Raw genomic sequence first — 24124 nt, 5'->3', positions numbered from 1 at the left:
TACTCGTTGGAAAAGACCTTGATGCTGGAAAAAACTGAGGGCAGGAGGAGAAGGGGGTGATAGAGGATGAGACGGTTGGATGGCACCACTGACACAGCGGACATGAATTTGAGCGAGCTCCAGGAGATGGTGAAGGTCAGGGAAGCCTGGTGGGCTGCAGTGCATGGGGTCACAAAGAGTCATACCTAATTTAGGAACTGAACAACAACAACGTATAGAAATACAATTCATCTTACTATATTCACATTTTAACTTTCATGAATAATAGTAATTCTAGTAGTAGAATTTATTCCTTTTTGACAGATTCCTTTCTTAGGATTTTAAACCTAAACCATCAAACAGTCAGCAAATAAAGACATCTTTCTATCTGTGCACTCTATTTCTATTTTCTTCTCGTAACTCATTCCTGAGGGGAGGGTTATAAAAATTAAGTGAGGAAATACCTTATAAAGTGATGATAAGTGTTTTTGCTGTTTCTTCTTTCTAGTCTTCTCTGAATATCAACCAGCACTGACTACAATCAGTCAATGTGTCCATTCTTGTCTTTTTGCTCTCTCGGAGCACCGTGTCCACCAGAATGAATGGACTGACTTCCTGGGTTACCAAAGGTAGGACCGCAAGGGTTTTCTTTCATTAGAGGGCAACTGAGAAAAGGGGAGGCTTCTCAGCTGGCCTCCAAAAGAGAACACAGCAGCAGGATATGGCCAATTACTACAATTTTTCATCAAACAGTGCTTTCTTTAAGGCTGCCTCTGAGAGGGTCCCTGGCTTATAAATTTACCATTGTGGTTTTCATAGCCAGAGTTTCTCTTAGTGCTGACTGGCTTTGATATCCCAGGAGGTATGTGAGAAACTGTGGTCCAGGCTGAATTAAGGTCAGAAGAAATGAAAAAATGCAATTACAGTGGAGACACATCCTATTTTCTTATCATCTTGTTTTGTGTATGGCTGTGTTTGCTTCAATATTGTGCAAACCTGATAATTAGTTCCTTAAAGATTTCTGGTACTGAATTGAATTAAATTGAGGGAAAAAAGCTTTCATCAAACATCATTGGATCTGGATATAGAGGAATGAATGTGTAATACAATGTGAATAAAGGAAAACAGAAGTAAATGCACAAGAGACTGGAAATAGAATGAGCTGGTAAAAGAGAGTATAAAAAAGTGGGGGGGGGGAAGAGCTGAAAAGAAGTTGTAAAACATATCCTGAAAATCTACCACATTACATGCATTTTATATATATATATATTTGCCTTTCATAACCTTTCTTTAACTTACGGAAAAGTTAATGCATGCTCATTTTCAGCAAATTTGTAAATTACATTTGTCAGTTATAATTCAAAGATAAAAGTTGCCTGAAATCTCTTTTATGTCATCATTAATATCATGTCATATTGTTTTTAACTGTTTCTTTGACATCACTCACATCTATCTATATCTGTCTATCATCTATTATATAATACGATGTATCACAATTTAGACCAGAAAGAACACATTGTTCTGTATTGTAGTGTTAGTCACCCAGTCCTGTCCAACTCTTTGCGACCCCATATACTGGGGCCCACCAGGCTCCTCTGTCCTTGGGATTTTCCAGGCAAGAATACTGGAGTGGGTAGCCGTATCCTTTTTCAGGGTACCTTCCCATCCCAGGGATTGAGCCTGGGGCTCCTGCATTGCAGGTGGATTCTTTACTGTCTGAGTCACCAAGTAATGTATGTTAAATAAAATCTGTAACTTAGATTTTATTTAATATACAATTTTAATCAACTTTATTGAGGCATAATTTATAAAAAAGGTCAGTCATTTGAAGTTGACATGTGGGAACTGATAAATTTAGGCACCCATTAACCACAGCCCCATTCAATTTCCATTACCTCAGAATGTTCTCTTATGGCTTTTGCATTAAAGCATCCCTTACTGCTGCTTCAGATAATCAGTGATTTCCAAAGCTATGCAGTAGTTTTATACATGTATGTATAAACTAGGTATACTTTAGCTATAGATTAATTTTAGGCATTAGTTTTATGGATTCTATAATTTCATATAAATCAGATATTTTAAGTACTCTATGTCTGATTTCTTTTATTTTGCATACTGTTTTTGATATTCATTCATGTTTGCTTTTATATGTATGTGTTCACTCATTTTACTGCTGAGTAGCATTTAATTATATGAATATACCACCATATTACTTATATGTAAGTCTGGATTTCATTTGCTAATATTTGATCTGGAACTTTTAAATCTATGTTCATGACTAATTCTGGTCTATAATTTAAATTTTCCAGAAATCCTTTGTCAGCTTTAGGCATAGTGTTTTACTGTTGTTCTGCCTTCATAAAATGTTTAGGGAAGGGTTCTCCGTTTCTTTATTATTATTATTAGCAGAAAGCTTTATGAGAGCAATCTAGTTCCTAGTATGAATTTGCCAGTTTCTCAGATCTCTCATTTATGGAGAATTTTTACTCTTTATTGTTTTCATACAGTATTTCTCACATAGTATTCCGTGGAAGAGAAGAATTTCTTGATTGATTGAAAGATTCTTTAAACAAATTCCTAGTTTTAATTGTTTAGAGGCATTGCTTTAATTTTTTCCCTAGCTCCACAATAGTTTATATGACATGTAAATAAATGTCTATGTCAAAACTTGAAATAAACTTCAAAACTTTTTTCATATCACTTCATTGGATATACCTTCTATATTTTGATATGTAGTTTTCTCAGTCATTATTTTGAAAATAATATACTAGTGTGATTTGGTTTCTTAACTCAGGGGAGAGTATGGGAGCTTGAGAGTTTTGATTTTGTTTTTATCACTTTTGTATTTTATTTATAATTTAGTGTCACTATATTTAAAGAGAATGGTTTATAATAATTTTGCCTTCACATATACAATGCAGTATGGAAAATAGGGGGGAAAAACTGTTATAACAGCAAGAAAAATATTGGAAAAAAGCAGGATTTACCTATGAGCATGATTCTTTCTCCTATTTGCTTTTGTTTCAAAATCTTAAACCTGCTTAGGAGATTATATTGAATAACCACGTGTGTGATTTAGGATAGAGTGAGCATCTGTAAGGAGGTGGAAGAGACATAAAGATTCTTTCGGATGAAAACATTAATTGGAGCCTGGGACAAGCGGGGAAGAAGTCCAGGATTCTCTTTCAAAGAGGGACTGTATTCTGTTGTCTTGCTAATGCTGAAAAAGAAAGAAAAGGATAACTGACTTTTTTTGCTTTGACTAAATGGCCTGTTTTTCAAACAGAGAACCTTGAATGAAATTTAATGCCTTGAATTCTACCTTGCTTGTTCCTGCCTGCCCTATATCTGTTTTTAATCATCTAACATGTCTGCACAGCTGCTTTTCTAAAGTAATAATTTTAAGTGTATTACATAAACAATACATGATAAACGTTTTTCATGCAAAGACTGTTTTATCTTAGAAGGTATTACTCATTTTGATTGCTCATATTAACTGATAAATTTGGTTTTTAGTATTTTTTTTAATATTCTCTATTTTAGATATCTGTTAATACAACCTGTGGACTAAATGTGGTCTGGCCCCTATTTTTATATGAGCTAGACTGTTTTTACATTTTTAGATAGAGAAAGAAAGGAAAAGGAAAAATATGTGAGAGTGACCATATGTGGCACACAGAGCTTAAAATATCTACCAGCTGGTACTTTTCAAAAAAAGTTTGCTGACCTCTGCTCTGTTTTATCTCAAAACATACTTTTTAGCAGATGCTGTCACAACCCTACTCCTGGTCTCGCTTTGCTTATCCGATTCCTGGTACATGTGCCTCTTGACTTAGGGAGCAGGGGTTCCATCCCACATCCCGTTGCCTGAACAGAGAACAGATGTCAAGAAATGAATGCCCCCTGTCAGCAGTCTTCACTAGTGGATAAACATCCACTCTCTTGCGAAGAGCCGACTCATTGGAAAAGATCCGACTCACTGGAAAAGACTCTGATGCTGGGAAAGACTAAAGGCAGGAGGAGAAAAGGACAACAGAGGATAAGATGGTTGGATGGCATCCCTGACTCAGTGGACATGCATTTGAGTACACTGGGAAATGGTGAAGGACAGGGAAGCCTGGAGTGCTGCAGTCCATGGGGTCACCAAGAGTCAGACATGACTGAGCAACTGAACAACATCTCTTGCCCTTCAGGTGGGAGAGTTCTCAGGCAATTGTTCTATGCACGCTCACAGCGCCCAAAGGAATCAAGCTCTGGTTGACCAGGGCAGTGGTCACTTGATAGTTCATGGCTTTATTTTGTTCCCTGACCCACTCTGCCACCCCCTGTTGCTATCTGCTGGTATTACCTCTCAAATCCTCACACTGAGTTCATGTGCCATTGCCTAAAATAGTCTTTGGGATGCTCTTTTATGTTTTTTCTGCTTCCTTGAATTTCACCCAGCACTTAATTTCATACATAATGAATTCCTGAGAACATGTACAAGTTAAATATGTATAATTTGAGGAGCTAGATTTACATTTTATAAGTCCTCAGAGAGCCAAATATATCATTTTAAAATTTCTCCCTACTGTAACCTTTAGTCACTAATTTCAAGGGCATATTGTATATATCTTTTATATAACCAAATATTTTATATACACTTTAATATGTACACCTAAGTATATTTTAGATTTTACTGATTTTTAATTTTTAAACTTACTTTTCTTCACAATTTCACACACAGTTTACTAGGATTATTCAATGACTAAGACTACAGACTCAATTTCTTTATATACCCTTAACACTTTTTATCTCTAAGTTTTATCATATTATATTATATTACGATTGTGCTGGCTATGACCAGGAACTTCATTTTTAATTTTCTTCTCTTTCTATGACTTTAATTAAAATAATCACATCCAAATGAAATTAAGCTCTCAAATAACTGGAAAAACCCTGTTCGGATAAAGACAACAGTGCTGCAGCTAAAATGTATGTTTGACAAACTGGCAATTTCACCTTGAAATATTGCTATTCATCAGAAGAAGAATGAAAACCATAATTGACTTGAGAAAGTCAGAGCGAACAATGCATTTTTAAAAGAATACCATACATAAAAGTTAAATGTTTTTGTTTGCTTGTTTTTTTAAAATCAGGAACCCCTGCTAGCTTTTTCCTGTTTCCTCCAGAAACCCCTGCAGTTTTGTGTTGCAGTAGCTTTTTTTAATTTTAGTGATTTTTTTTGCTCTCTGCTTATTCTTGCAGAACGAGACATTTATTTACCTCATGTTTATTTAGAGCAGTGCTTCTTAACCATGACTGCACAGTGGAATCCAGGGTGCTTTAAAGACAGTGTAGGGGCCTGGATCTCACCTCCAGGGATTCTGATTTAATTAGACTATGGTGTGGCCTGGGCATTGGGAATTATGAAGTCATCCTGGATGATTTTAATTCACAGACAGAATCAGCTATTCTATTGGACTGTGTTGTGTTCTTTTTGAATCTTTCATATACAAGAGGAAAAATGAAGTTACGATACATAAATTCACAGTACAAGCCCAATAGAGGGCTCTGTTTCTCCTCTGAAGGGTTCCTTTTCTCTGCGTTTTGTTTGAAAGACGGAAGCTGCATGTTCTAGCTCTTTGCAGGTGCTCACTAACTGTCGCCGTTTTCCAAGAGGCCATCCATCTGTACCACCAGTCACTGCTCTGTACTCCTGTCCTGAGTGCAGGGAAACCAGGGACTTTCTATTACCAGTGCTGTAGCATATGTATTGATCCCAAGTCTAGAGACATTCTAAATGGTTGTTGCTTTAAGGACCCCCCTTCTTCAAGTCTATCATCACCTCACCCTCCCATGGCCCTCTTGTTTATCAGCATCTCTTCTAGACTGCAGACTATAAAGGTTCTTTTTTTTACTAAGCTTGTATCCACTTAATTGCTTGATTATCTAAGACAGACATGGTTCCAGAATTTTCCTTTTGGAGAAACTTAAGACAACCTTCCCACTGAAAGGGCACTAGAGCTCTTTTCTTGTGTCTTCTTGCATACAGCAAACATGGTGTTGTCATTAATCTCAAGTGTTAATTTGGCATTACTTTGGAGAAACTGGTGGAGACTGTTATTATGACTTTAGGGAAAGTTGCAGAAATTTCTTCAATTTAATCCAATTGCATGTTCCTAGTCAATGTTTTTAAAATTTTTTCATGTGACTGCTAAGATTCCCTCATTGCTAATGCCAATGAAGGTTCTCTTTAACGCCTATCTTGTTCATTTCTGTGGAGATCTAAAAGTCAGAAAATAACTGTGGATCCAAGTTTTTCTTTTTTTAAAAAAAATTATTTATTTTTAATTGAAGGATAATGCTTTACAGTATTGTGTTGATTTCTACCAAACATCAACATGAATCAGCCATAGGTTTACCCATGTCCCCTCAACTTTTGATGGAGCAGTTCAGGTGGGCAGAATAGTGGGATGTGGTATATGACCAGTGAAACCAGAAAACATGGGTTCATCCCCAAAAGGATGGTCTATTATAAGGGTAAAGGAGCTGCCAACAGTGGCAACCTTGCTACGTAGGTACAGGACACATGTTTATAGTGTCAGAGATGGAAGTTCCACTCCTACCCCCTGCCACTGTGGCTTCCAAATTATTTCATGTAGCATATACTGCTCTTTCTGACATTATTGGGCATCTGCCTAAGCAAGACAGGCCAATCATAAAAATTCACCTGATAGGAACAATTCATTGGTTTGTAGTTGATCTAAGTGGGACCAATCAGAAATTTACCCAGGACATTTATAAAGAGGCAGAACTTCTATCCCAGTCTCTACAGTGATCAAAGTTGAAAATGTGAGACAGAGGAGTCATCAGTAACTGTATTTCCTGCTCTGTGGATGAATCCAGTTGACAACTGATGCCGTCAAGTAAGGAGAAGTGATGAGACTCAGAAAATGTTCTGGGTGTGTCAAATTTCTGAGACCTAGCCACCAAGTTATATTTAGATTTCCATCTCGTGGGTAGCCAGTGGATTCCTTTTCACCTGAAATACTTTGAACTGTGTCTCTGTCACTTGGTTTCCCTGGTGGCTCAGTGGTAAAGAATTTGCCTGCCAATGCAGAAGACGCGAATTTGATCCCTGGGTTGGGAGATGCCCTGGAGAGGGAAATGGCAACCCGTCCCAGTATTCTTGCCTGGGAAATCCCATGGACAGAGAAGCTTTGTGGGCTACAGTTCATGGGGTTGCAAAAGAGTCAGACATGACTTAGCAAATAGACAACATCTGTCACTTCCAAACCAGAGTCCTGGGTAATAACAGCACTCACCACGTAATCAGAGGATCTGAGTTTGAGACCTGTCTCCAACCTTGGAAATTTATATTGTAGATATTCCTGCAAAATGATGATAACAATACCAGCACATTACCGGGAAAAAATGAGAAAATTCTTACCTCAGTGTCTGGCAAGAAATTACAGAATAGAAAAGCGATCAGAAATCAGTTATCTTCCCCTTTCCTTTCCCACTCCTCTCCAACCACCTGCTGAAAGAATAGCAGAGTCAAATCCCAGAGACACCCAGCAAAGTTCCTGTTCTTACTTTCAATCCTCTAAGAAAGACTCTTCTCTGTATGTTCTAGTTGGGGATTCAATATAGTTTCACCTGAATCAAGTCTTACACTGATAAAGAAAAATCTAAAAGAAGGTCTTTTTGATAATTTTCCTTACCTGAGAATCCACATTTTCCTCTTTCTGAATAGCTTCATACCTTTTCTTAACATCCATAATAATGTACAGTTCTGCAAGCGATTAACCTGTTCCTTGTGGTTCACATTCGGAACTAGGAAGTAAACCCTGGCAAGGTCTTAAAACATCCAAAGAAGTCAGACAATGTAACAGTCAACAGAAAAATAAAAGAACATTTCATGTTATTCAATTTCAACAATCTCTGTAAACATCTCAAGGAAGCCAAAGTCTTCTGTTGATCAGTTTAGTATGTCATTCTGCTCCAGAGGAAAATGGTAATAAAATGAAGGCCGTCAAGTGTTCAGAGACCACATCACAATAGACTATGTGTGACAGGTCCCTCTGCACTCAGAATGTTCCACATTTACAAATGAAAATAATCTTGCCCGCTTCCTAAAATGGTACCTTGGTATAAAATTCTATCTGTGTAATTTTATATTTCAAACTCATGTTCTCATTTGTGCATTTTCCTCCTGCTTCCACTTGGGTGAGGGTGACATATTTATATCCTCACTTTGAGTTCAAAAACAGTGGAGAGAATTAGATAAACACGCCAGGGGCCTGACAAGGCCATGGAATACCTCACTGTGTTCCTGTACACTGCCTTCTATTACAGAAATGCACTTGTCCTCGGAAAAGTGTCTGCTTATTTCCTACTTTTGGATACCACAGTGTCTTTCTGCCACTCTCTACAGCCAAAGTTCCATCAGATAAAAAATATAAACTAAGCTAGTGAAAACAACAAACAAGCTTTGGTGTCTCAGAAGCTATGTGCACTTGTCAATTAACATGGAGTATAATTTCTTTGCATATGAATGTAAGCAACTGGTATTTAAACAGTGCTATTTGCCACTGACCTTTAGAAGAAAGATTATGAGCCCTGTGGTCAGTAGATAACTAGTTCAAGTCCAATTTCTGTTGACTAATTATATTTCTCCAATGAAAAGTAATTTATCCCTCCAAGTATCATGTCTCCACTTTTTATAAAATAGGAATAATAATTGCTCATGACCAATAAGTGGTTTAAGTAGAAATGAGATAAAGCATATGAAATTAAATCCAACCATATTTGCAAATACCATATTTAAAAAATCTTTTTGTTTTATATTGGAGTATAGACAATTAGCAATGTTGTGATAGTTTCAGATGAACAGCATAGGGACTTAGCCATACATGGAAAAACCATGTTTTGGAGTCAAATCAACCCAAGTAAATTTCCCAGAAGGATCATTGATGTCTTCTGGAAAAAATAGCTCTTATAAGACAAGTGTCGATTTGCTTCTTTGCAGGAGGAAGGGGACATTAAACCATATAATTAGCCATCCGTATTTTCTTTCACCACTCAGTCTCACTTTTCACTGACATTAGAATGACCTAAGAACACTTCTGAATTGCTAATGGAAGAGAGGCGCTGAGGTAACTACAGTAAAAACACCTGCTCATTTCTCTGCATTTGGAGGCTGTGACAGAACTGTTACTCTTATCATGACCCCAGAATCAAGAGTCAATGCCTCATATATCAGTCAAATGGAGCTCTTACTTGGAATGGAGTTAACTGAGGGAGCTCTTGAGAGTCTTCAGTAACTATTTTAGAATTGATGATAACGTGCAGGCTCGACGGTTTGCAGCATGGGGCTGTAAAAGGAGTGATGCTTCTGTGACGCAACACTACACATAGGCAGTGGCTCCCCACCCAGAACTTAATCCTTCCATTTGTTATTGTTCAGTCTCTAGGTTGTGTCCGACTCTTTGCAACCTCATAGACTGTAGCCTTCCAGGTTCTTCTATCCAAGGGATTTCCAAGGCAAGAATACCGGAGTGGGTTGTCATTTCCTTCTCCAGCGGATCTTCCTGACCCACAGATCGAACCTGCATCTCTGGTATTGACAGGCAGATTTTTTACCACTGGTCCACTAGGGAAGCCTAATTCTTCCACATAATACCCCAAATCTTTTGCATCTGGTTTGTTCTCTCTCTTCTCACTCTACTGTTCCCACACTGTAGACTTGCCTCTCCAAATTCCTATGCACATTATTCCCTCAGTGGTGTGTGTAAAGGGAGACTGTTTGTCACACGGGGCCTGCAGATCAGTGTCTCTCATACTGCTCTTTCCCTGCAGGAAGTGAAGAAGTGCTGATGAAGCAGCCCGTAAGAACTGTATATTCTATTTCAATGTGAAAAGAATAATCTCTCGAGACAGCAGAGGCTAGATGGGCCACCTTTTTGCTTTTCTTCTGCTGTGTGGCTGTCGGGAAGGTCATTTGGGCTGCTCTAGCTTTCAGTGGAAAGGAATCTATCTTACATGCCATCAGACAGTTGTCATTGAATTCACTATCCTTTCTTAAGTCATAATTTTCATTATCTTCTTGTTGCAAAAGCCAGGAATTTTTGTGTTTAACCATTTTCTACCAAACAAAGCCAGTCATTTATAAAACACTGAGGTCTCTTAGAGGGGCAGAACATAGTTCAGAAAAACATAAATCTTGAATTAATATTTAAAGCATGGTACTCACCATAGACTCCTTGAAATGCCCTTTTTAGCCATGAAAAAAGAAAGTAAAAAAAAAATGCTATACGCTGAATCCACATTTCGCTATATATATATGTACTCCATTATGAACAGAAAGAAAAGAACTCCAAAGTAAACTTGGAAATGGTTATAGAAACAGATTATTGTTCAGATGGAAGAAGATGTGATCATTTTATATTTCTGACTGAAGTATTTGGTCTGGGGTAGAGCTGGGCCTTAGATTAGAGAGGAGAATTAAGCTGCATTTGCCTGGGAAAGCTGCTGGTGTTCTGGGACAATCAACTCTAAACCTGGAAAATGTGAACATTTTTTAACTTTATGGAATACAACAGAACACCAACAATGTCCACACCACAACCTTTGATTTGTTTCAAGATCTTCCTCTCCAGGAGAGAATTTGAGTCTATAACTGAAGCTGAGATACATAGAAACATATTTGGTGGGTCTTTTTCACCAATGAGAGGGAATATGTCAAAACTGCAGCAAAGCTCTAAATTTAAATGCTTCAAAGTCCTTCTGTTTGATTAACAACAAACACAATCTTTCTCAGTACCCTGCTCCTTCATTGACCCCACCTCCAGGGAGAATGTGTGGTGGTGGGGCAGATGCTCACCTCTGTAGGGCACCCAGATGTCCTCTTATCCACCACGGGTGGGGATCTGTATTCCTCTGGGTGTATTCCATTCACCCTTTGCCCTGTTGGAGGCTATAACTGGGGCTCCAGGCTCCTGGCTGTGCTCTTTTGAACTGCTGATTTTCTATCCCTTCTCTCAGGTGAGCAATATAGTTGTTCGCTGCCCATCTTTCCAGGTATTGTTGGAATAAACAAGCTTTAGGAGGAGTTTCCTATCAGAGCTATTGAGCACACAGAGCTCACAGGCATTAGGGACAAGGGATGATAAAGGTGGGACTTGGTGATGGTCTGGGCTGGGCAGAGAATGGTCAGAAAATCTTCCTCATCTGAGAGCCCTGCAGCTTACGGGTTAAGAGCAGAAGCCTAAGAAAGAAATGTCTCAATTTTAGTCCTAATTAACTAGCTCTATGACCTTGGCTAAATTATTGAATCTCGTTTCTCCTTAAATGTAAAGTGTGAATAATGAAAGTTCCTGCCTGATGGCCTAATTGAGAAGCACTTAGCCTTATAATTGGTACAAGGTAAGCACCCTTGGAAAATCTCTTGATACATAGCCTTCTAATGTTAAGCAAAGTAATGATGGCATACCTCCATTCTTTTTTGTTGAGATGTAATTGACATATAACATTATGTTAGTTTTAGGTGTACAATATAATCATTCAATATTTGTATATATTAGAAGATGATCATCACAATAAGTCTAGTTAACATCTATCAGCATACACAGAATTTTTTTTTTGTGATTCTTTCTTGAGAATTTTTTTCTTCCTCCATTTTTAATTAATAATCCATCAGCAACATATGTTTGATGAACATTTCTCTTTTATAATGGGCCAGACATTGCCTTTCATTAACTTTATTCATGAATTCTGCCATCAGTTGCCCTGGTGAGTTTGTTCTTTTGCACATGTTGGCTTTTAAAATACTTTCATCCTTTTCGGGTAAAATGACTCACTATTTCAAAAGAAAGCTACCAAGTCCTCTCATCTATATTGTCTGTTGTTTTTAGTCACCATGTCTGATATTTTGCAACCCCATGGACTGTAGTCTTCCAGGCTCCTCTGTTCATGAGATTTCCCAGGCATGAATACTGCAGTGGGTTGCCATTTGCTCCTCCAGGGGATCTTCCCAACCCAGGGACAGAACCTGCGTCTCTTGCATTGGCAGGCAGATTCTTTACCACTGAGTCACCAGGGAAGCCCTCTCATCTATATAGTTTCTAGTTTTTCAGTACCTTATTAAACTGTGTCACCCAGAGTATTCCAAGTATAATTAAAAATACATGGTGTAATTGAACTTAATACATTTTTATATCATATTGGCCTTCTCAGCACTGCTGGCACACTGGTGGTGCAAAGTGAACTTTCAGTTACCCAAACCTCTGGAGTTTTTCATATTCTTGTATATTTTGCACTTGTGCAATTGGCGTTTTGAAGTTATACACTAGATTTATATCACCTTGGCTAAATTGCATCTATCAGATTTAGCTATTTCAAACAGCTTAATAATTATGGATTCCTGATTTCATCATTCACTGTTACACAGTTCTCCTACCTTTGAAAGTTTTAGCCTCAAAAATTATAAGCATGCCATATATCTTCATGTCATTTATAAAAATGTTGTCCCCAACTTCTAGTTAAATCTTATGAGTTAAACAGAATTATCTTTGCTCCTTTCTCTTTTTTTTATTGAAGTATAATGGATTTACTACATTGTGTTAATTTCTGCTGTATAACAAAGTGATTCATTCTATTTTATATTCTTTTCCATTATGGTTTGTCTCAGGATATTGAATATAGTGCCCTGTGGTATACAAGGACCTTATTGTTTATCCATTCTGTATATAATAGATCTGCTAACCCCAGACTCCCAGTCCATACCTCCCCTGCCCCAGCTTTGGCAACAACAAGTGTTTTCTCCATGTCTGTCTGTTTCTGTTTCATAGATACTTTATTTGTGTCATATTTTAGACTACACATCTAAGTGATATCATATGATATTTGTCTTTCTCTCTCTGACTTACTTCAGTTAGTATGATAATATCTAGTTCTATCCATGTAGCTGCAAATGGCATTATTTCATCCTTTTTATTGCTAAGTAGTATTCCGTTGCATATATGTACCACATCTTTATCCATCCATCTGTTGATGGACATTTAAGTTGTTTTCATGTCTTGGCTATTGTGAATAATAACACCATGAACATTGGAGTGCATATCTCTTTTTGGATTATAGTTTTGTCCAGATATATGCCCTGGAGTAAGGTTTCTCTTTTCTGAAAGTCTGTTTAAATGACAGTTATGGGAGAGAAACTTTACTTGCAGAGATGGCTACCAAAAAGAAATAACAGTCTTCCCATGTAGAATCTTAGAGAGGCTCTGGAACTGGAGGAACCAGATGTTCTGAGAAGCTGGGTTCAGGTTTGGGGCTGGAAAAGTATGTGAATTCTACAGAAGGGTCATTTTGACTTTCAGTTCCTCTTCCTCATCTCATCCATCTCAGTAGTTTCCTCTCTACTGATTATGTGGTATTGAAGCCATTTTGCCTTCTTTCTCCTCTCCTCCATATTCACTCCTGTTTGTAAGTAACTTTTTAAAGTAAATGACCCAGAATATCCCAATTCCAATCAAATAAGTGTTCCAAAGAGCACTCTCCTTGAAGAAATTGAATCAGAGAGGTCCTGGATTTGGGAAATTAAGGGTGGAGATGAAGTGATATACTGAAAGCAAAACAGTGCAGTTGAAACTATCAGAGTGAATCATGAAAAAATCCCCCTAGAATCATTTCTTGCTCAGATTCAGAAGGTTACAGCAAGATTTCTGTCTCCAGGCAGAAGATTGGGAGCTTCTTCTCTGGAGCGCTGACTACCACAAAAGAAAAGGTTTAGAGATATTTAAACATAAAGCTTTCATTGAGCTTTCCAAGGTTTCACTCAGATATGAAAAACCAAGACTCAACAAAAATATAACTACAGCATGAAAGACAGTTTCTATCATATCTATTTATATTATCCCTAGAGTGCTGATAAAATATATTAAATCAATGAAACAAGAAAATATAGAATATTAATAAAGGAAAAATAGTAAGAGAGTTATTACACACATATATATACATGCAAAATCTTAATGCAATAGAAAGATTAAAATGTAAGAAAAAAGAGTTCATAGAAATTAGAACAAAAAGACAAAATATGTACCATAAATAACTTACAAGAATTCCACAAAGAGAAGAAAGAGATAAAGAGTGAGGAGGAATTAAATAAAGAATAATAATGGAAACTTTTCCATTAATAGAGAATTCAAGATCATTAGACCTCCAAATTTTCCAACTCAGTAAATGTAAAAATGCACCTCACAGAATATTACTATGATATTTCAACACCCTAGCTATAAAGAGAAGTCCAAAAGAAATATCAGAGTGTGAAATAAAAGGCACTCTTAGAGGACCTGGAAGCTGCATGGCACTGGACGTCTCTTTGTTTAATTTTTTAGAAAGCTGAAAGTGAGAAAATGATGCAATACCCTCAAAATTCTAGGTAAAAATAATCTTCAACCTCAAATTAAAATTATTTTAAAAAACGACGATGAAAGTATGAATTTCGTCTTTTATTCTGAAGCTATTACCTGAGGATATAGTCTTGCCAGTGAAGAAAAAACCCAAGAAAATGAAAGCAATATAAATGACTGACTGAGGTTGGCTCTGCCTCAAGCTATGAGTCAGGCTTCACTCAGAGTGAGGGAGAGCATGAAGAGGGAGGAAACCAGATCTCCTATTGTTTAAACACCACGGTGCAAAAAGAAAAAACTCTATACTAACAAGTTTTAAGTTCCTATTCAAGTCAGGTCCACTAGCATCCTGTTAATCCAACGGTTCTCAACACCTTCAATTTCATCCCCTGCCCTGGGGGACATTTTACAGAATTTGGAAACATTTTTGGTTGCAACTCATAGGGAGACAGGGGCATAGCTGGCATCTAGTGGGTTGAGGCCACAGTTCAGTTCAGTTCAGTCACTCAGTCATGTCCGACTCTTTGCGACCCCATGAAGCACAGCACACCAGGACTCCCTGTCCATCACCAACTCCCAGAGTTTACTCAAACTCAGGTACATTGAGTCGGTGATGCCATCCAACTATCTCATCCTCTGTCGTCCCCTTCTCTTCCCACCTTCAATCTTTCCCAGCATCAGGGTCTTTTTAAATGAGTCAGTTCTTAGCATCAGGTGGCCAAAGTATTGGAGTTTCAGCTTCAGCATCAGTCCTTCCAATGAATATTCAGGACTGATTTCCTTTAAAATAGACTGGTTTGATCTCCTTCAGTCCAAGGGCCTCTCAAGAGTCTTCTCCAACACCACAGTTCAAAAGCATCAATTCTTCGGCGCTCAACTTTCTTTATAGTCCAACTCTCACATCCATACATGACTACTGGAAAAACCATAGCTTTGACTAGATGGACCTTTGTTGGCAAAGTAATGTAGAAGCCACAGATGCTCTAAACATCAGCCCTCCACAACAAAGAATTACCCAGCCCCCAGTTCAGCTTAAGACTGACACTGTGGAACCCCATGCTAATTAATCAAGTCCCGTGAACAAGTCCAATGTCAAGTAGTTAAGAAAGACCTACTAAGAGGCTAGGGCAAGGGTCTACACATATATTACTGTCATAAAGGGAGTGAAGAATCAAACAGATAATTTGATGTCACTCATTAGCGGGTAAAAAAATGAAAATTCCTTTCAAAGAATGTAGACAGATCTTTAATGGGAAATGGATAATGTGTTTATTTCCTAAGAAGGGATTATTGAATTTCTTTGATTCTAAGATGCATACTTTTCCATATTCTAACATTTCTGAAGTAACAATATATTTTATGATCAATATGATCAGGAAGTGTTATATTATACTTTAGTTGGCATTTTTTTTTATTCCAGTGGAACATGAAATAACGATGTCCCTTAATATTGATGGTGTATAGATTTAATGACATTGACTTCCTTACTATTGATGCTATATAGACTTAATGACATTTACTTCCCAGGTGGTGCTAGTGATAAAGAATTTGCCTTCCAATGCAGGAGACACAAGAGTTGTGGGTTCAATCCCTGGGTCAGGAAGAACCCCTGAATTAGGAATTGGCAAGCCACTCAAGTATTCTTGCCTGGAAAATTCTGTAGGCAGAGGTGCCTGGCAGGCCTGGGGCTGGCTGCAAAGAGTGAGACATGACTGAACAACTGAACATATTGAATTCTTGTTATGTACTTGCCCTTTTCATACTGTTCATGGAATTCTCAAGACAAGAATACTTAAGTGGTTTACCATTCCCTTCTCCAGTGGACCACGTTTTGTCAGAACTCTCCACCATGACCTGTCCATCTTGGGTGGCCCTACATGGCTTGGCTCATAGTTTCATTGAGTTAGACAAGGCTGTGGTCCATGTGATCAGATTGGCTAGTCTTCCATGATTGTGGTTTTCATTCTGTCTGCCCTCTGGTGGAGAATGATAAGAGGCTTATTGAAGCTTCCTGATGGGAGAGACTGACTGAGGGGGTAACTGGGTCTTGTTCTGATGGGTGGGGCCATGCACAGGAAATCTTAATGGAATTTTCTGTTGAAGGGTGGGGCTGTGTTCCCTCCCTGTTATTTGACCTGATGCCAAACTATGGTAGAGGTAATGAAGATAATGGCGACCTCCTTCAAAAGGTCCCATGAACGCTCTGCTGCACTCAGTGCCCATGACTCAGCAGCAGACCACCACTGACCCACACCTCCACCAGAGACTCCTGGACACTCATGGGCAAGTCTGGGTCAGTCTCTCGAGGGGTCATTGCTCCTTTCTCCTGGGTCCTGGTGCACACAAGGTTCTGTGTGTGCCCTCCAAGAGTCTGTTTCCCAAGTCCTCTGTAAGTTCTGGCAGCTCTATGGTGGGTTAATGGTGACCTCCTCCAAGAGGGCTTATGCAGTACTCAGGTCTACTGCACCCAGACCCCCTGCACCTTCAGCAGTCTATTGCTGACCTGTACCTCCTGGAGACAACCAAACACAGTTATGTCTCAGTTTCTGTAGGGTCTCTTGAGTCCTGGTGTGCACGAGGTATGTTTGAGCCCTCTGAGCATCTCTGGTGCTTATCTAACTTATATGCAGAGTACATCATGAGAAATACTGGGCTGGATGAAGCACAAGCTGGAATCAAGATTGCTGGGAGAAATATCAATAACCTCAGATATGCAGATGACACCACTCTTGTGACAGAAAGCAAAGAAGAACTAAAGAGCCTAGATGAAAGTGAAAAAGGAGAGTGAAAAAGTTGGTTTAAAACTCAACATTCAGAAAATTGAGATCATGGCATCTGATCCCATCACTTCATGGCAAATGGATGGGGAAACATTGGAAACAGTGACAGACTTTATTTTGGGGGGGCTCCAAAATCACTGCAGATGGTGACTGCAGCCATGAAATTAAAAGACGCTTGCTCCTTGGAAGAAAAGTTATGATCAACCTAGACAGCATATTAAAAAAGCAGAGACATTACTTTTCCAACAAAGGTCTGTCTAGTCAAAGCTATGGTTTTTCCAGTAGTCATGTATGGATGTGAGAGTTGGACTATAAAGAAAGTTGAGTGCCGAAGAACTGATGCTTTTGAACTGTGGTGTTGGAGAAGACTCTTGAGAGGCCCTTGGACTGCAAGGAGATCCAACCAGTCCATCCTAAAGGAGATCAGTCCTGGGTGTTCACTGGAAGGACTTATGTTGAAGCTGAAACTCCAATACTTTGGCCACCTGATGCTAAGAACTGACTCATTTGAAAAGACCCTGATGCTGGGAAAGATCGAAGGTGGGAAGAGAAGGGGACGACAGAGGATGAGATGGTTGGATGGCATCACCGACTCAATGTACCTGAGTTTGAGTAAACTCTGGGAGTTGGTACGACAGGGAGGCCTGGTGTGCTGCAATTCATGGGGTCACAAAGAGTTGGACATGACTGAGCGACTGAACTGAACTGAACTGTGGCCTCAACAGTAATATATATATATAATGGTCATCTGAATTAAATTTACCCATTCCTGTCCATTTTAGTTCACTGATCTATAGTGTCGATGTTTACTCTTTCCATCTCTGTTTGACCACTTCCAATTTACTCTGATTCATGGACCTAACATTCCAGGTTCCTAGGCAGTATTGCTCTTTACAGCATTGGACTTTACTTTCTCCACCAGACACAGCCACAGCTAGGTATAGTTTCTGTTTTCATTCAGCCTTTTCGTTCCTTCTGGAGCTATTTCTCCCTTCTCCAGTAGTGTATTGGATAGCTTCTAAAGGGTTCATCTTTCAGTGTCATGTCTTTTTGCCTTTTCATACTGTTCATGGGGTTTTCAAGGGAAGAATGCTGAAGTGGTTTGCCTTTCCCTTCTCCAGTGGACCACGTTTTGTCAGAACTCTCCACCACAACCCATCCATCTTAGGTGGCTCTACACAGCATGGCTCATAGTTTTATTAAGTTACACAAAGCTGTGATCCATGTGATCATTTTGGTTAGTTTTCTGTGATTGTGGTTTTCATTCTGTCTGCCCTCTGATGGATGAGTATAAGAGGCTTGTGCAAGCTTCCTGATGGGAGGGATTGGCTCTGGGGAAAACTGGGTCTCCCTCTGATGGGTAAGTCCATGCTCAGTAAATCTTAAATCCAATTTTCTGTTCATGACTGGTGCTGTGTTCCCTCTTGTAGTTGGTTCTAAGGGCAAACTACAGTAGGGGTAATGGCAACCTCCTCCAAAAGGACTTATACCAGCATGCTGCACCTCCCAGGACTGCTGCTATCAGCATCCCTGACCCCGCTGCAGGCCACTGTTAACCATGCTTCCACAAGAGACTCCCAAACACTCACATGAAAGTCTGGCTCATTCTCTTCTGGGATCACTGCTCCTTTCTCCTGGGTCCTAGTGCATGCAAGTTTTTGTTTGTGCCCTCCAAGAGTCTCTGTTCCTCCAGTCCTGTGGAAGTTACGTATTCAAATTCTGCTGAACTTCAAAGTCAGATTCCCTGGGGATTCTCAGTCCCTTTGGTGGATCCACAGGTTGGGAAGTTTGTTATGAGGCATAGAACTTTCACAGCAGTGCGAGAACTTATTTGGCATAATTATTCCATTTATATCTCCCTATATCCTATGAGATGCATCATCTATTAATATATCTTTTCAGAAATAGCACCAAGATAAGAAGAGATAACCCAAATTCACACAGCTGACAGTGGTGCGTGCGTGTGTGTGTGTGTGTGTGTGTGTGTGGGGAATGGGATTTGAAACTTACATCTGTGATCTTAGTGGCTGTGTACCCTTTGTAATCTGTTTATTTGTGGTGCCAAGCTGTTCTTTGAGGCTATTAGTATATATAGCCAATACTGGGGAACTTTTTACCTGAACATAAAATGAAACTGTAGAATACCTTGTCAATGGGTTTTATGAATAGATTTCTTTACTTACTTACAGAGGAGACAAAAAAGTTAAGAGTAGGCAGAGGACTATATAGAAAAAAATACAGCAACTTAGTCATTATGCATGTTATAATCTATTTTAAAATATTAATGAAAATAACAGATACCCATTTGCAATTCCTCTTTCTGCATCTTAGTGAAATGCTCAAAGACAACTTTCAAATGATCTATTAAAGCAAACCATGAGGCACCTTAGAAAGTATATAGAAAATATTAGCTCAGCAAATACTACATAGCCTATTCATCACCAGTAGTTTAGTAGTAAGTAATTGTGTAGTCCTAGGTAAGTTAAGATATTCTTTGGTTCATTGCTGTAAAGTAAAGAAGTTGACCTATTTTCTAGCTTGAACATTTAGGTGGGTAACTATGTGGAGCAGTTTTGTTTATTTATTCATTTGTTTGCTTGAAGGCAAGTCTTATTAGGCATTTTGGTAGGCAATTGCAGTATTGAAGTTCATTAATACTTGGCCAAAAGTTTAATTTATGACTTCATAAAATTAAAACAACCTCAGTCAATTGCTCAGTGGATAGCATTGTAGTCTGAGCTTTCTCAACTACCTGCAAAATGAGGATACTTGTTCCATATTGATAACTTGACATTATATGGAATAACACATGCAAAGTAACTCACAGTGTCCACACAGAAAACATGCATGATAAAGTGCTGCTATGATATATCTCACATGGTATTAGGCTCCTAGCAACTACTATCTAAATTCAGTGTTCTGATATTTTTGCTTTCTTGCAGGGCTTGGGCTTAATACACATTTTCCTTAACATGTGTAAGCATAGCAAGCTAATCAGTGCAGTTGTTTAGGGGGTTCAGAAATACTTTTATAAGGTAATGTTGAAGTCAGCATTTGTAAAGAGAAGTTAAAACAAATCTTGTGAAATATTTAAAGAAGATAAATGAACAACACTTTAGTTGACTTCAATATTTATTCCTCTAGACCAAAACTTGCATCAACCTTCCCATTAAAATTTCCTCTGAGCACCTTATATATTAGTTAATATGAAAATGCAGTTTTTCCCTATACTCTAGATTGTCATGAATATAAATACGTATTATTATAAATAGATAGACCTTGGAAATTGACTGCATTTATAAACAGGAGAAATCACATAGCAATAACTTTCTATTACTATGGCTGTGTATGGAAGAAATCCTATGTTACTGTGGTACAAAAACAAAAATGTATTTAGCAATGAAAGGTAAGTTATAGGTGGGAGAGCTATAACTGGAAGAGCTGCCTGCCTGCTTCTTTGACTAATGTTCCAGCCACATCTATGCTTGCGTCTTTGCAGGCAGATCAGATTCATTTCTAGCACATTTCTGCTTTTGAGTTAACATTTTAAGATTGACTGTGGCTTAGATCATCTGGCTTCCCAAATAGATCTGGGGGTGTGTAGCTGCATACCAATGAGGATTTACATTTCATTGCAAATAAAGCTCAGGGACACAGCAGTAAAAGTCCAGGGCCATCACAGTAAGTGACTACCACCTGTTAGGATTATTCTGTCGGTTTGTCTATTATTTTGTGTTTCTCTACTGAGTTACCACTATATACAACATACAGCCTTGGCATTGCGGGGAGTTATAAAAAGTGCCTGGCACAATTTTATAATGGTTATAATTCAGCCTCAAACTATTGAGAATAAGATTTTTTATTCAAAAAAAAAAATTTGTGGCTCATTTACCTTTATATTATTAGAACCCCTGTAGTTTGCTGTCTTAACAATGAGGACTCAGATCGCTGAATGATATACACAGGAATACTTGTTATTTGGGGCTTTCTTCCAAATTTTGAAGAAGATGACCATGTCATGGCTGCCTTATTTTGACCATATAATTGTAATTAAGGATTAGGTTAGATTCAGTGAAAGTGTTAGTCACTCAGTCATATTTGATTCTTGTCAATCCCCAAGGACTGTAGCCTGCCAGGATCCTGTGGCCATGGGATTTCCCAGCAAGAATACTGGAGTGGGTTACCATTTCCTTCTCTGGGGATCTTCTTCATTGCTGGCTGATTCATTACCATCTGAACCTTCAGGGAAGCCTAGCTTCAGAGATAGTAGCATTGAATGGGGAGTTCAGGTCAGTTCAGTCGCTCAGTCGTGTCTGACTCTTTGTGACCCCATGAACTGCACCATGCCAGGCCTCCCTGTCCATCACCAACTCCTGGAGTTTACCCAAACTCATGTCCATTGAGTCGGTGATGCCATCCAACCATCTCATCCTCTGTCATCCCCTTCTCCTCTTGCCCTCGATCTTTCCCAGCATCAGGGTCTTTTCAAATGAGTCAGCTCTTCGCATCAGGTGGCCGAAGTATTAGAGCCTCAGCTTCAACATCAGTCCTTCCAGTGAACACCCAGGACTGAACTCCTTTAGGATAGACTGGTTGGATATCCTTGCAGTCCATAGGACTCTCAAGAGTCTTCTCCAACACCACAGTTCAAAAGCATCACTTCTTCAGTGCTCAGCTTTCTTTATAGTCCAACTCTCACATTAATACATGACTACTGGAAAAACCATAGCCTTGACTAGATGGACCTTTATTGACAAAATAATATCTCTGCTCCTTAACATGCTGTCTAGGTTGATCATAACTTTCCTTCCAAGGAGCAAGCATCTTTTAATTTCATGGCTGCAATCACCATCTGCAGTGATTTTGGAGCCCCCCAAAATAAAGTCTGTCACTGTTTCCCCATCTATTTGCTATGAAACGATGGGACCAGATGCCATGATCTTAGTTTTCTGAATGTTGAGCTTTAAGCCAACTTTTTCACTCTCCTCTTTTACTTTCATCAAGAGGTTCTTTATTTCTTCTTCACTTTCTGCCATAAGAGTGGTGTCATCTGCATATCTGAGGTTATTGATATTGCTCCCGGCAATCTTGATTCTAGCTTGTGCTTCTTCCAGCCCAGCGTTTCTCATGATGTACTCTGCATATAAGTTAAATAAGCAGGGTGACAATATACAGCCTTGACATACTCCTTTTCCTATTTGGAACCAGTCTGTTATTCCATGTACAGTTCTAAGTGTTGCTTCCTGACCTGCATACAGGTTTCTCAAGAGGCAGGTCAGGTGGTCTGGTATTCCCATCTCTTTCAGAATTTTCCACAGTTTATTGTGATCCACACAGTCAAAGGCTTTGGCATAGTCAATTAAGCAGAAATAGATGTTTTTCTGGAATTCTCTTGCTTTTTCAATGATCCAGCGGATATTGATAATTTGATCTCTGGTTTCTCTGCCCTTTCTAAAATAAGCCTGAACATCTGGAAGTTCATTGTTCACGTATTGCTGAAGCCTGGCTTGAAGATTTTTGAGCATTACTTTACTAACGTGTGAGATGAGCGCAATAATGCCATGCAGCCGCCGCTCCTGCATGAAGGGGAGAAAGAACCATAAATTAAGAGATGAAACTAGGTTTAGTCTTGACTTTCTACACCTCTGGACTTTTTCAGTTTCTCTGGATTTCCTAAGCTGGGTTTATGCAGTGCTCTCCATCCTTTCTGTATATTCTAATCAACATAGGAATCTGTAAAATACATGAATGCTTGCTTTATTCTCAGGTAATTTGGTGAGAATCTCTGTAGGGGAGACCTAAGTATTCAGATTTTTTAAATGTCTCCTGGGTGTTCCAGTGGAAGCCAGGATTAGTTCCACTTCTCTGGATGATTCCTAAGAGCCTTTGCCTGCTTCTTAATGCAGGTGGGGACTTGCTCTCCACTCACCTTTTCTTTCTTTCCACCAGGTCTTATTTTTCACACTCTACTAATTTTTTTTTTCCTTCTTATTTGACTAACTTACCATGATGTGTGACAATGTAAACCTGTATGTTCCAGTATAAAACCAGACAACAGTAATCTAGGTTGTAGGTTATTCTCTTTCATTACTTTCAGTACGTCCTGCCATTCCCTTCTGTCCTGGAGGGTTTCTATTGATAGATCAGCTGTTATCCTTATGGGGATCCCTTTGTGTGTTATTTGTTGTTTCTCCCTTGCTGCTTTTAATATTTGTTCTTTGTGTTTGATCTTTGTTAATTTGATTAATATGTGTCTTGGGGTGTTTCGCCTTGGGTTTATCCTGTTTGGGACTCTCTGGGCTTCTTGGACTTGGGTGGCTATTTCCTTCCCCATTTTAGGGAAGTTTTCAGCTATTATCTCCTCGAGTATTTTCTCATGGCCTTTCTTTTTGTCTTCTTCTTCTGGAACTCCTATGATTCGAATGTTGGGGCGTTTCACATTGTCCCAGAGGTCCCTGAGGTTGTCCTCATTTCTTTTGATCCTTTTTTCTTTTTTCCTCTCTGCTTCATTTATTTCCACCATTTTATCTTCTATCTCACTTATCCTATCTTCTGCTTCCGTTAGTCTACTCTTGGTTCCCTCTAAAGTGTTTTTGATCTCATTCATTGCATTATTCATTTTTAATTGACTCTTTTTTATTTCTTCTAGGTCGTTATTAAACATTTCTTGTATCTTTTCAATCTTTGTTTCCAGGCTATTTATCTGTAACTCCATTTTGTTTTCAAGATTTTGGATCATTTTTATTATCATTATTCTAAATTCTTTTTCAAGTAGATTCCCTATCTCCTCCTCTTTTGTTTGACTTGGTGGGCATTTTTCATGTTCCTTTACCTGTTGGTAGCCAAAGTAATCTTGAGAAAGAAGAATGGAACTGGAGGAATCAACCTGCCTGACTTCAGACTCTACTACAAAGCCACAGTCATCAAGACAGTATGGTACTGGCACAAAGACAGAAATATAGATCAATGGAA

At 38.7% G+C, this 24124-nt stretch overlaps 1 long non-coding RNA gene across 1 annotated transcript in view; it reads left to right on the top strand.

Annotated features, from left to right (window-relative positions):
• The first annotated feature begins 501 nt into the window (after positions 1-501).
• Positions 502-24124, top strand: part of LOC122709314 — a 272493-nt gene continuing 248870 nt past the window's right edge. Inside the window, exon 1 of the long non-coding RNA XR_006345470.1 lies at positions 502-608. This is a non-coding gene — a long non-coding RNA (uncharacterized LOC122709314). The remainder of the gene's footprint in view (positions 609-24124) is intronic.

The sequence above is a fragment of the Cervus elaphus genome, chromosome 15, assembly GCF_910594005.1.
Source record: "Cervus elaphus chromosome 15, mCerEla1.1, whole genome shotgun sequence".
NCBI classification, from domain to species: domain Eukaryota; kingdom Metazoa; phylum Chordata; class Mammalia; order Artiodactyla; family Cervidae; genus Cervus; species Cervus elaphus.
The sequence above is the reverse complement of the archived record's forward strand: the minus strand, read 5'-3'. Positions and strand labels throughout refer to the sequence as shown.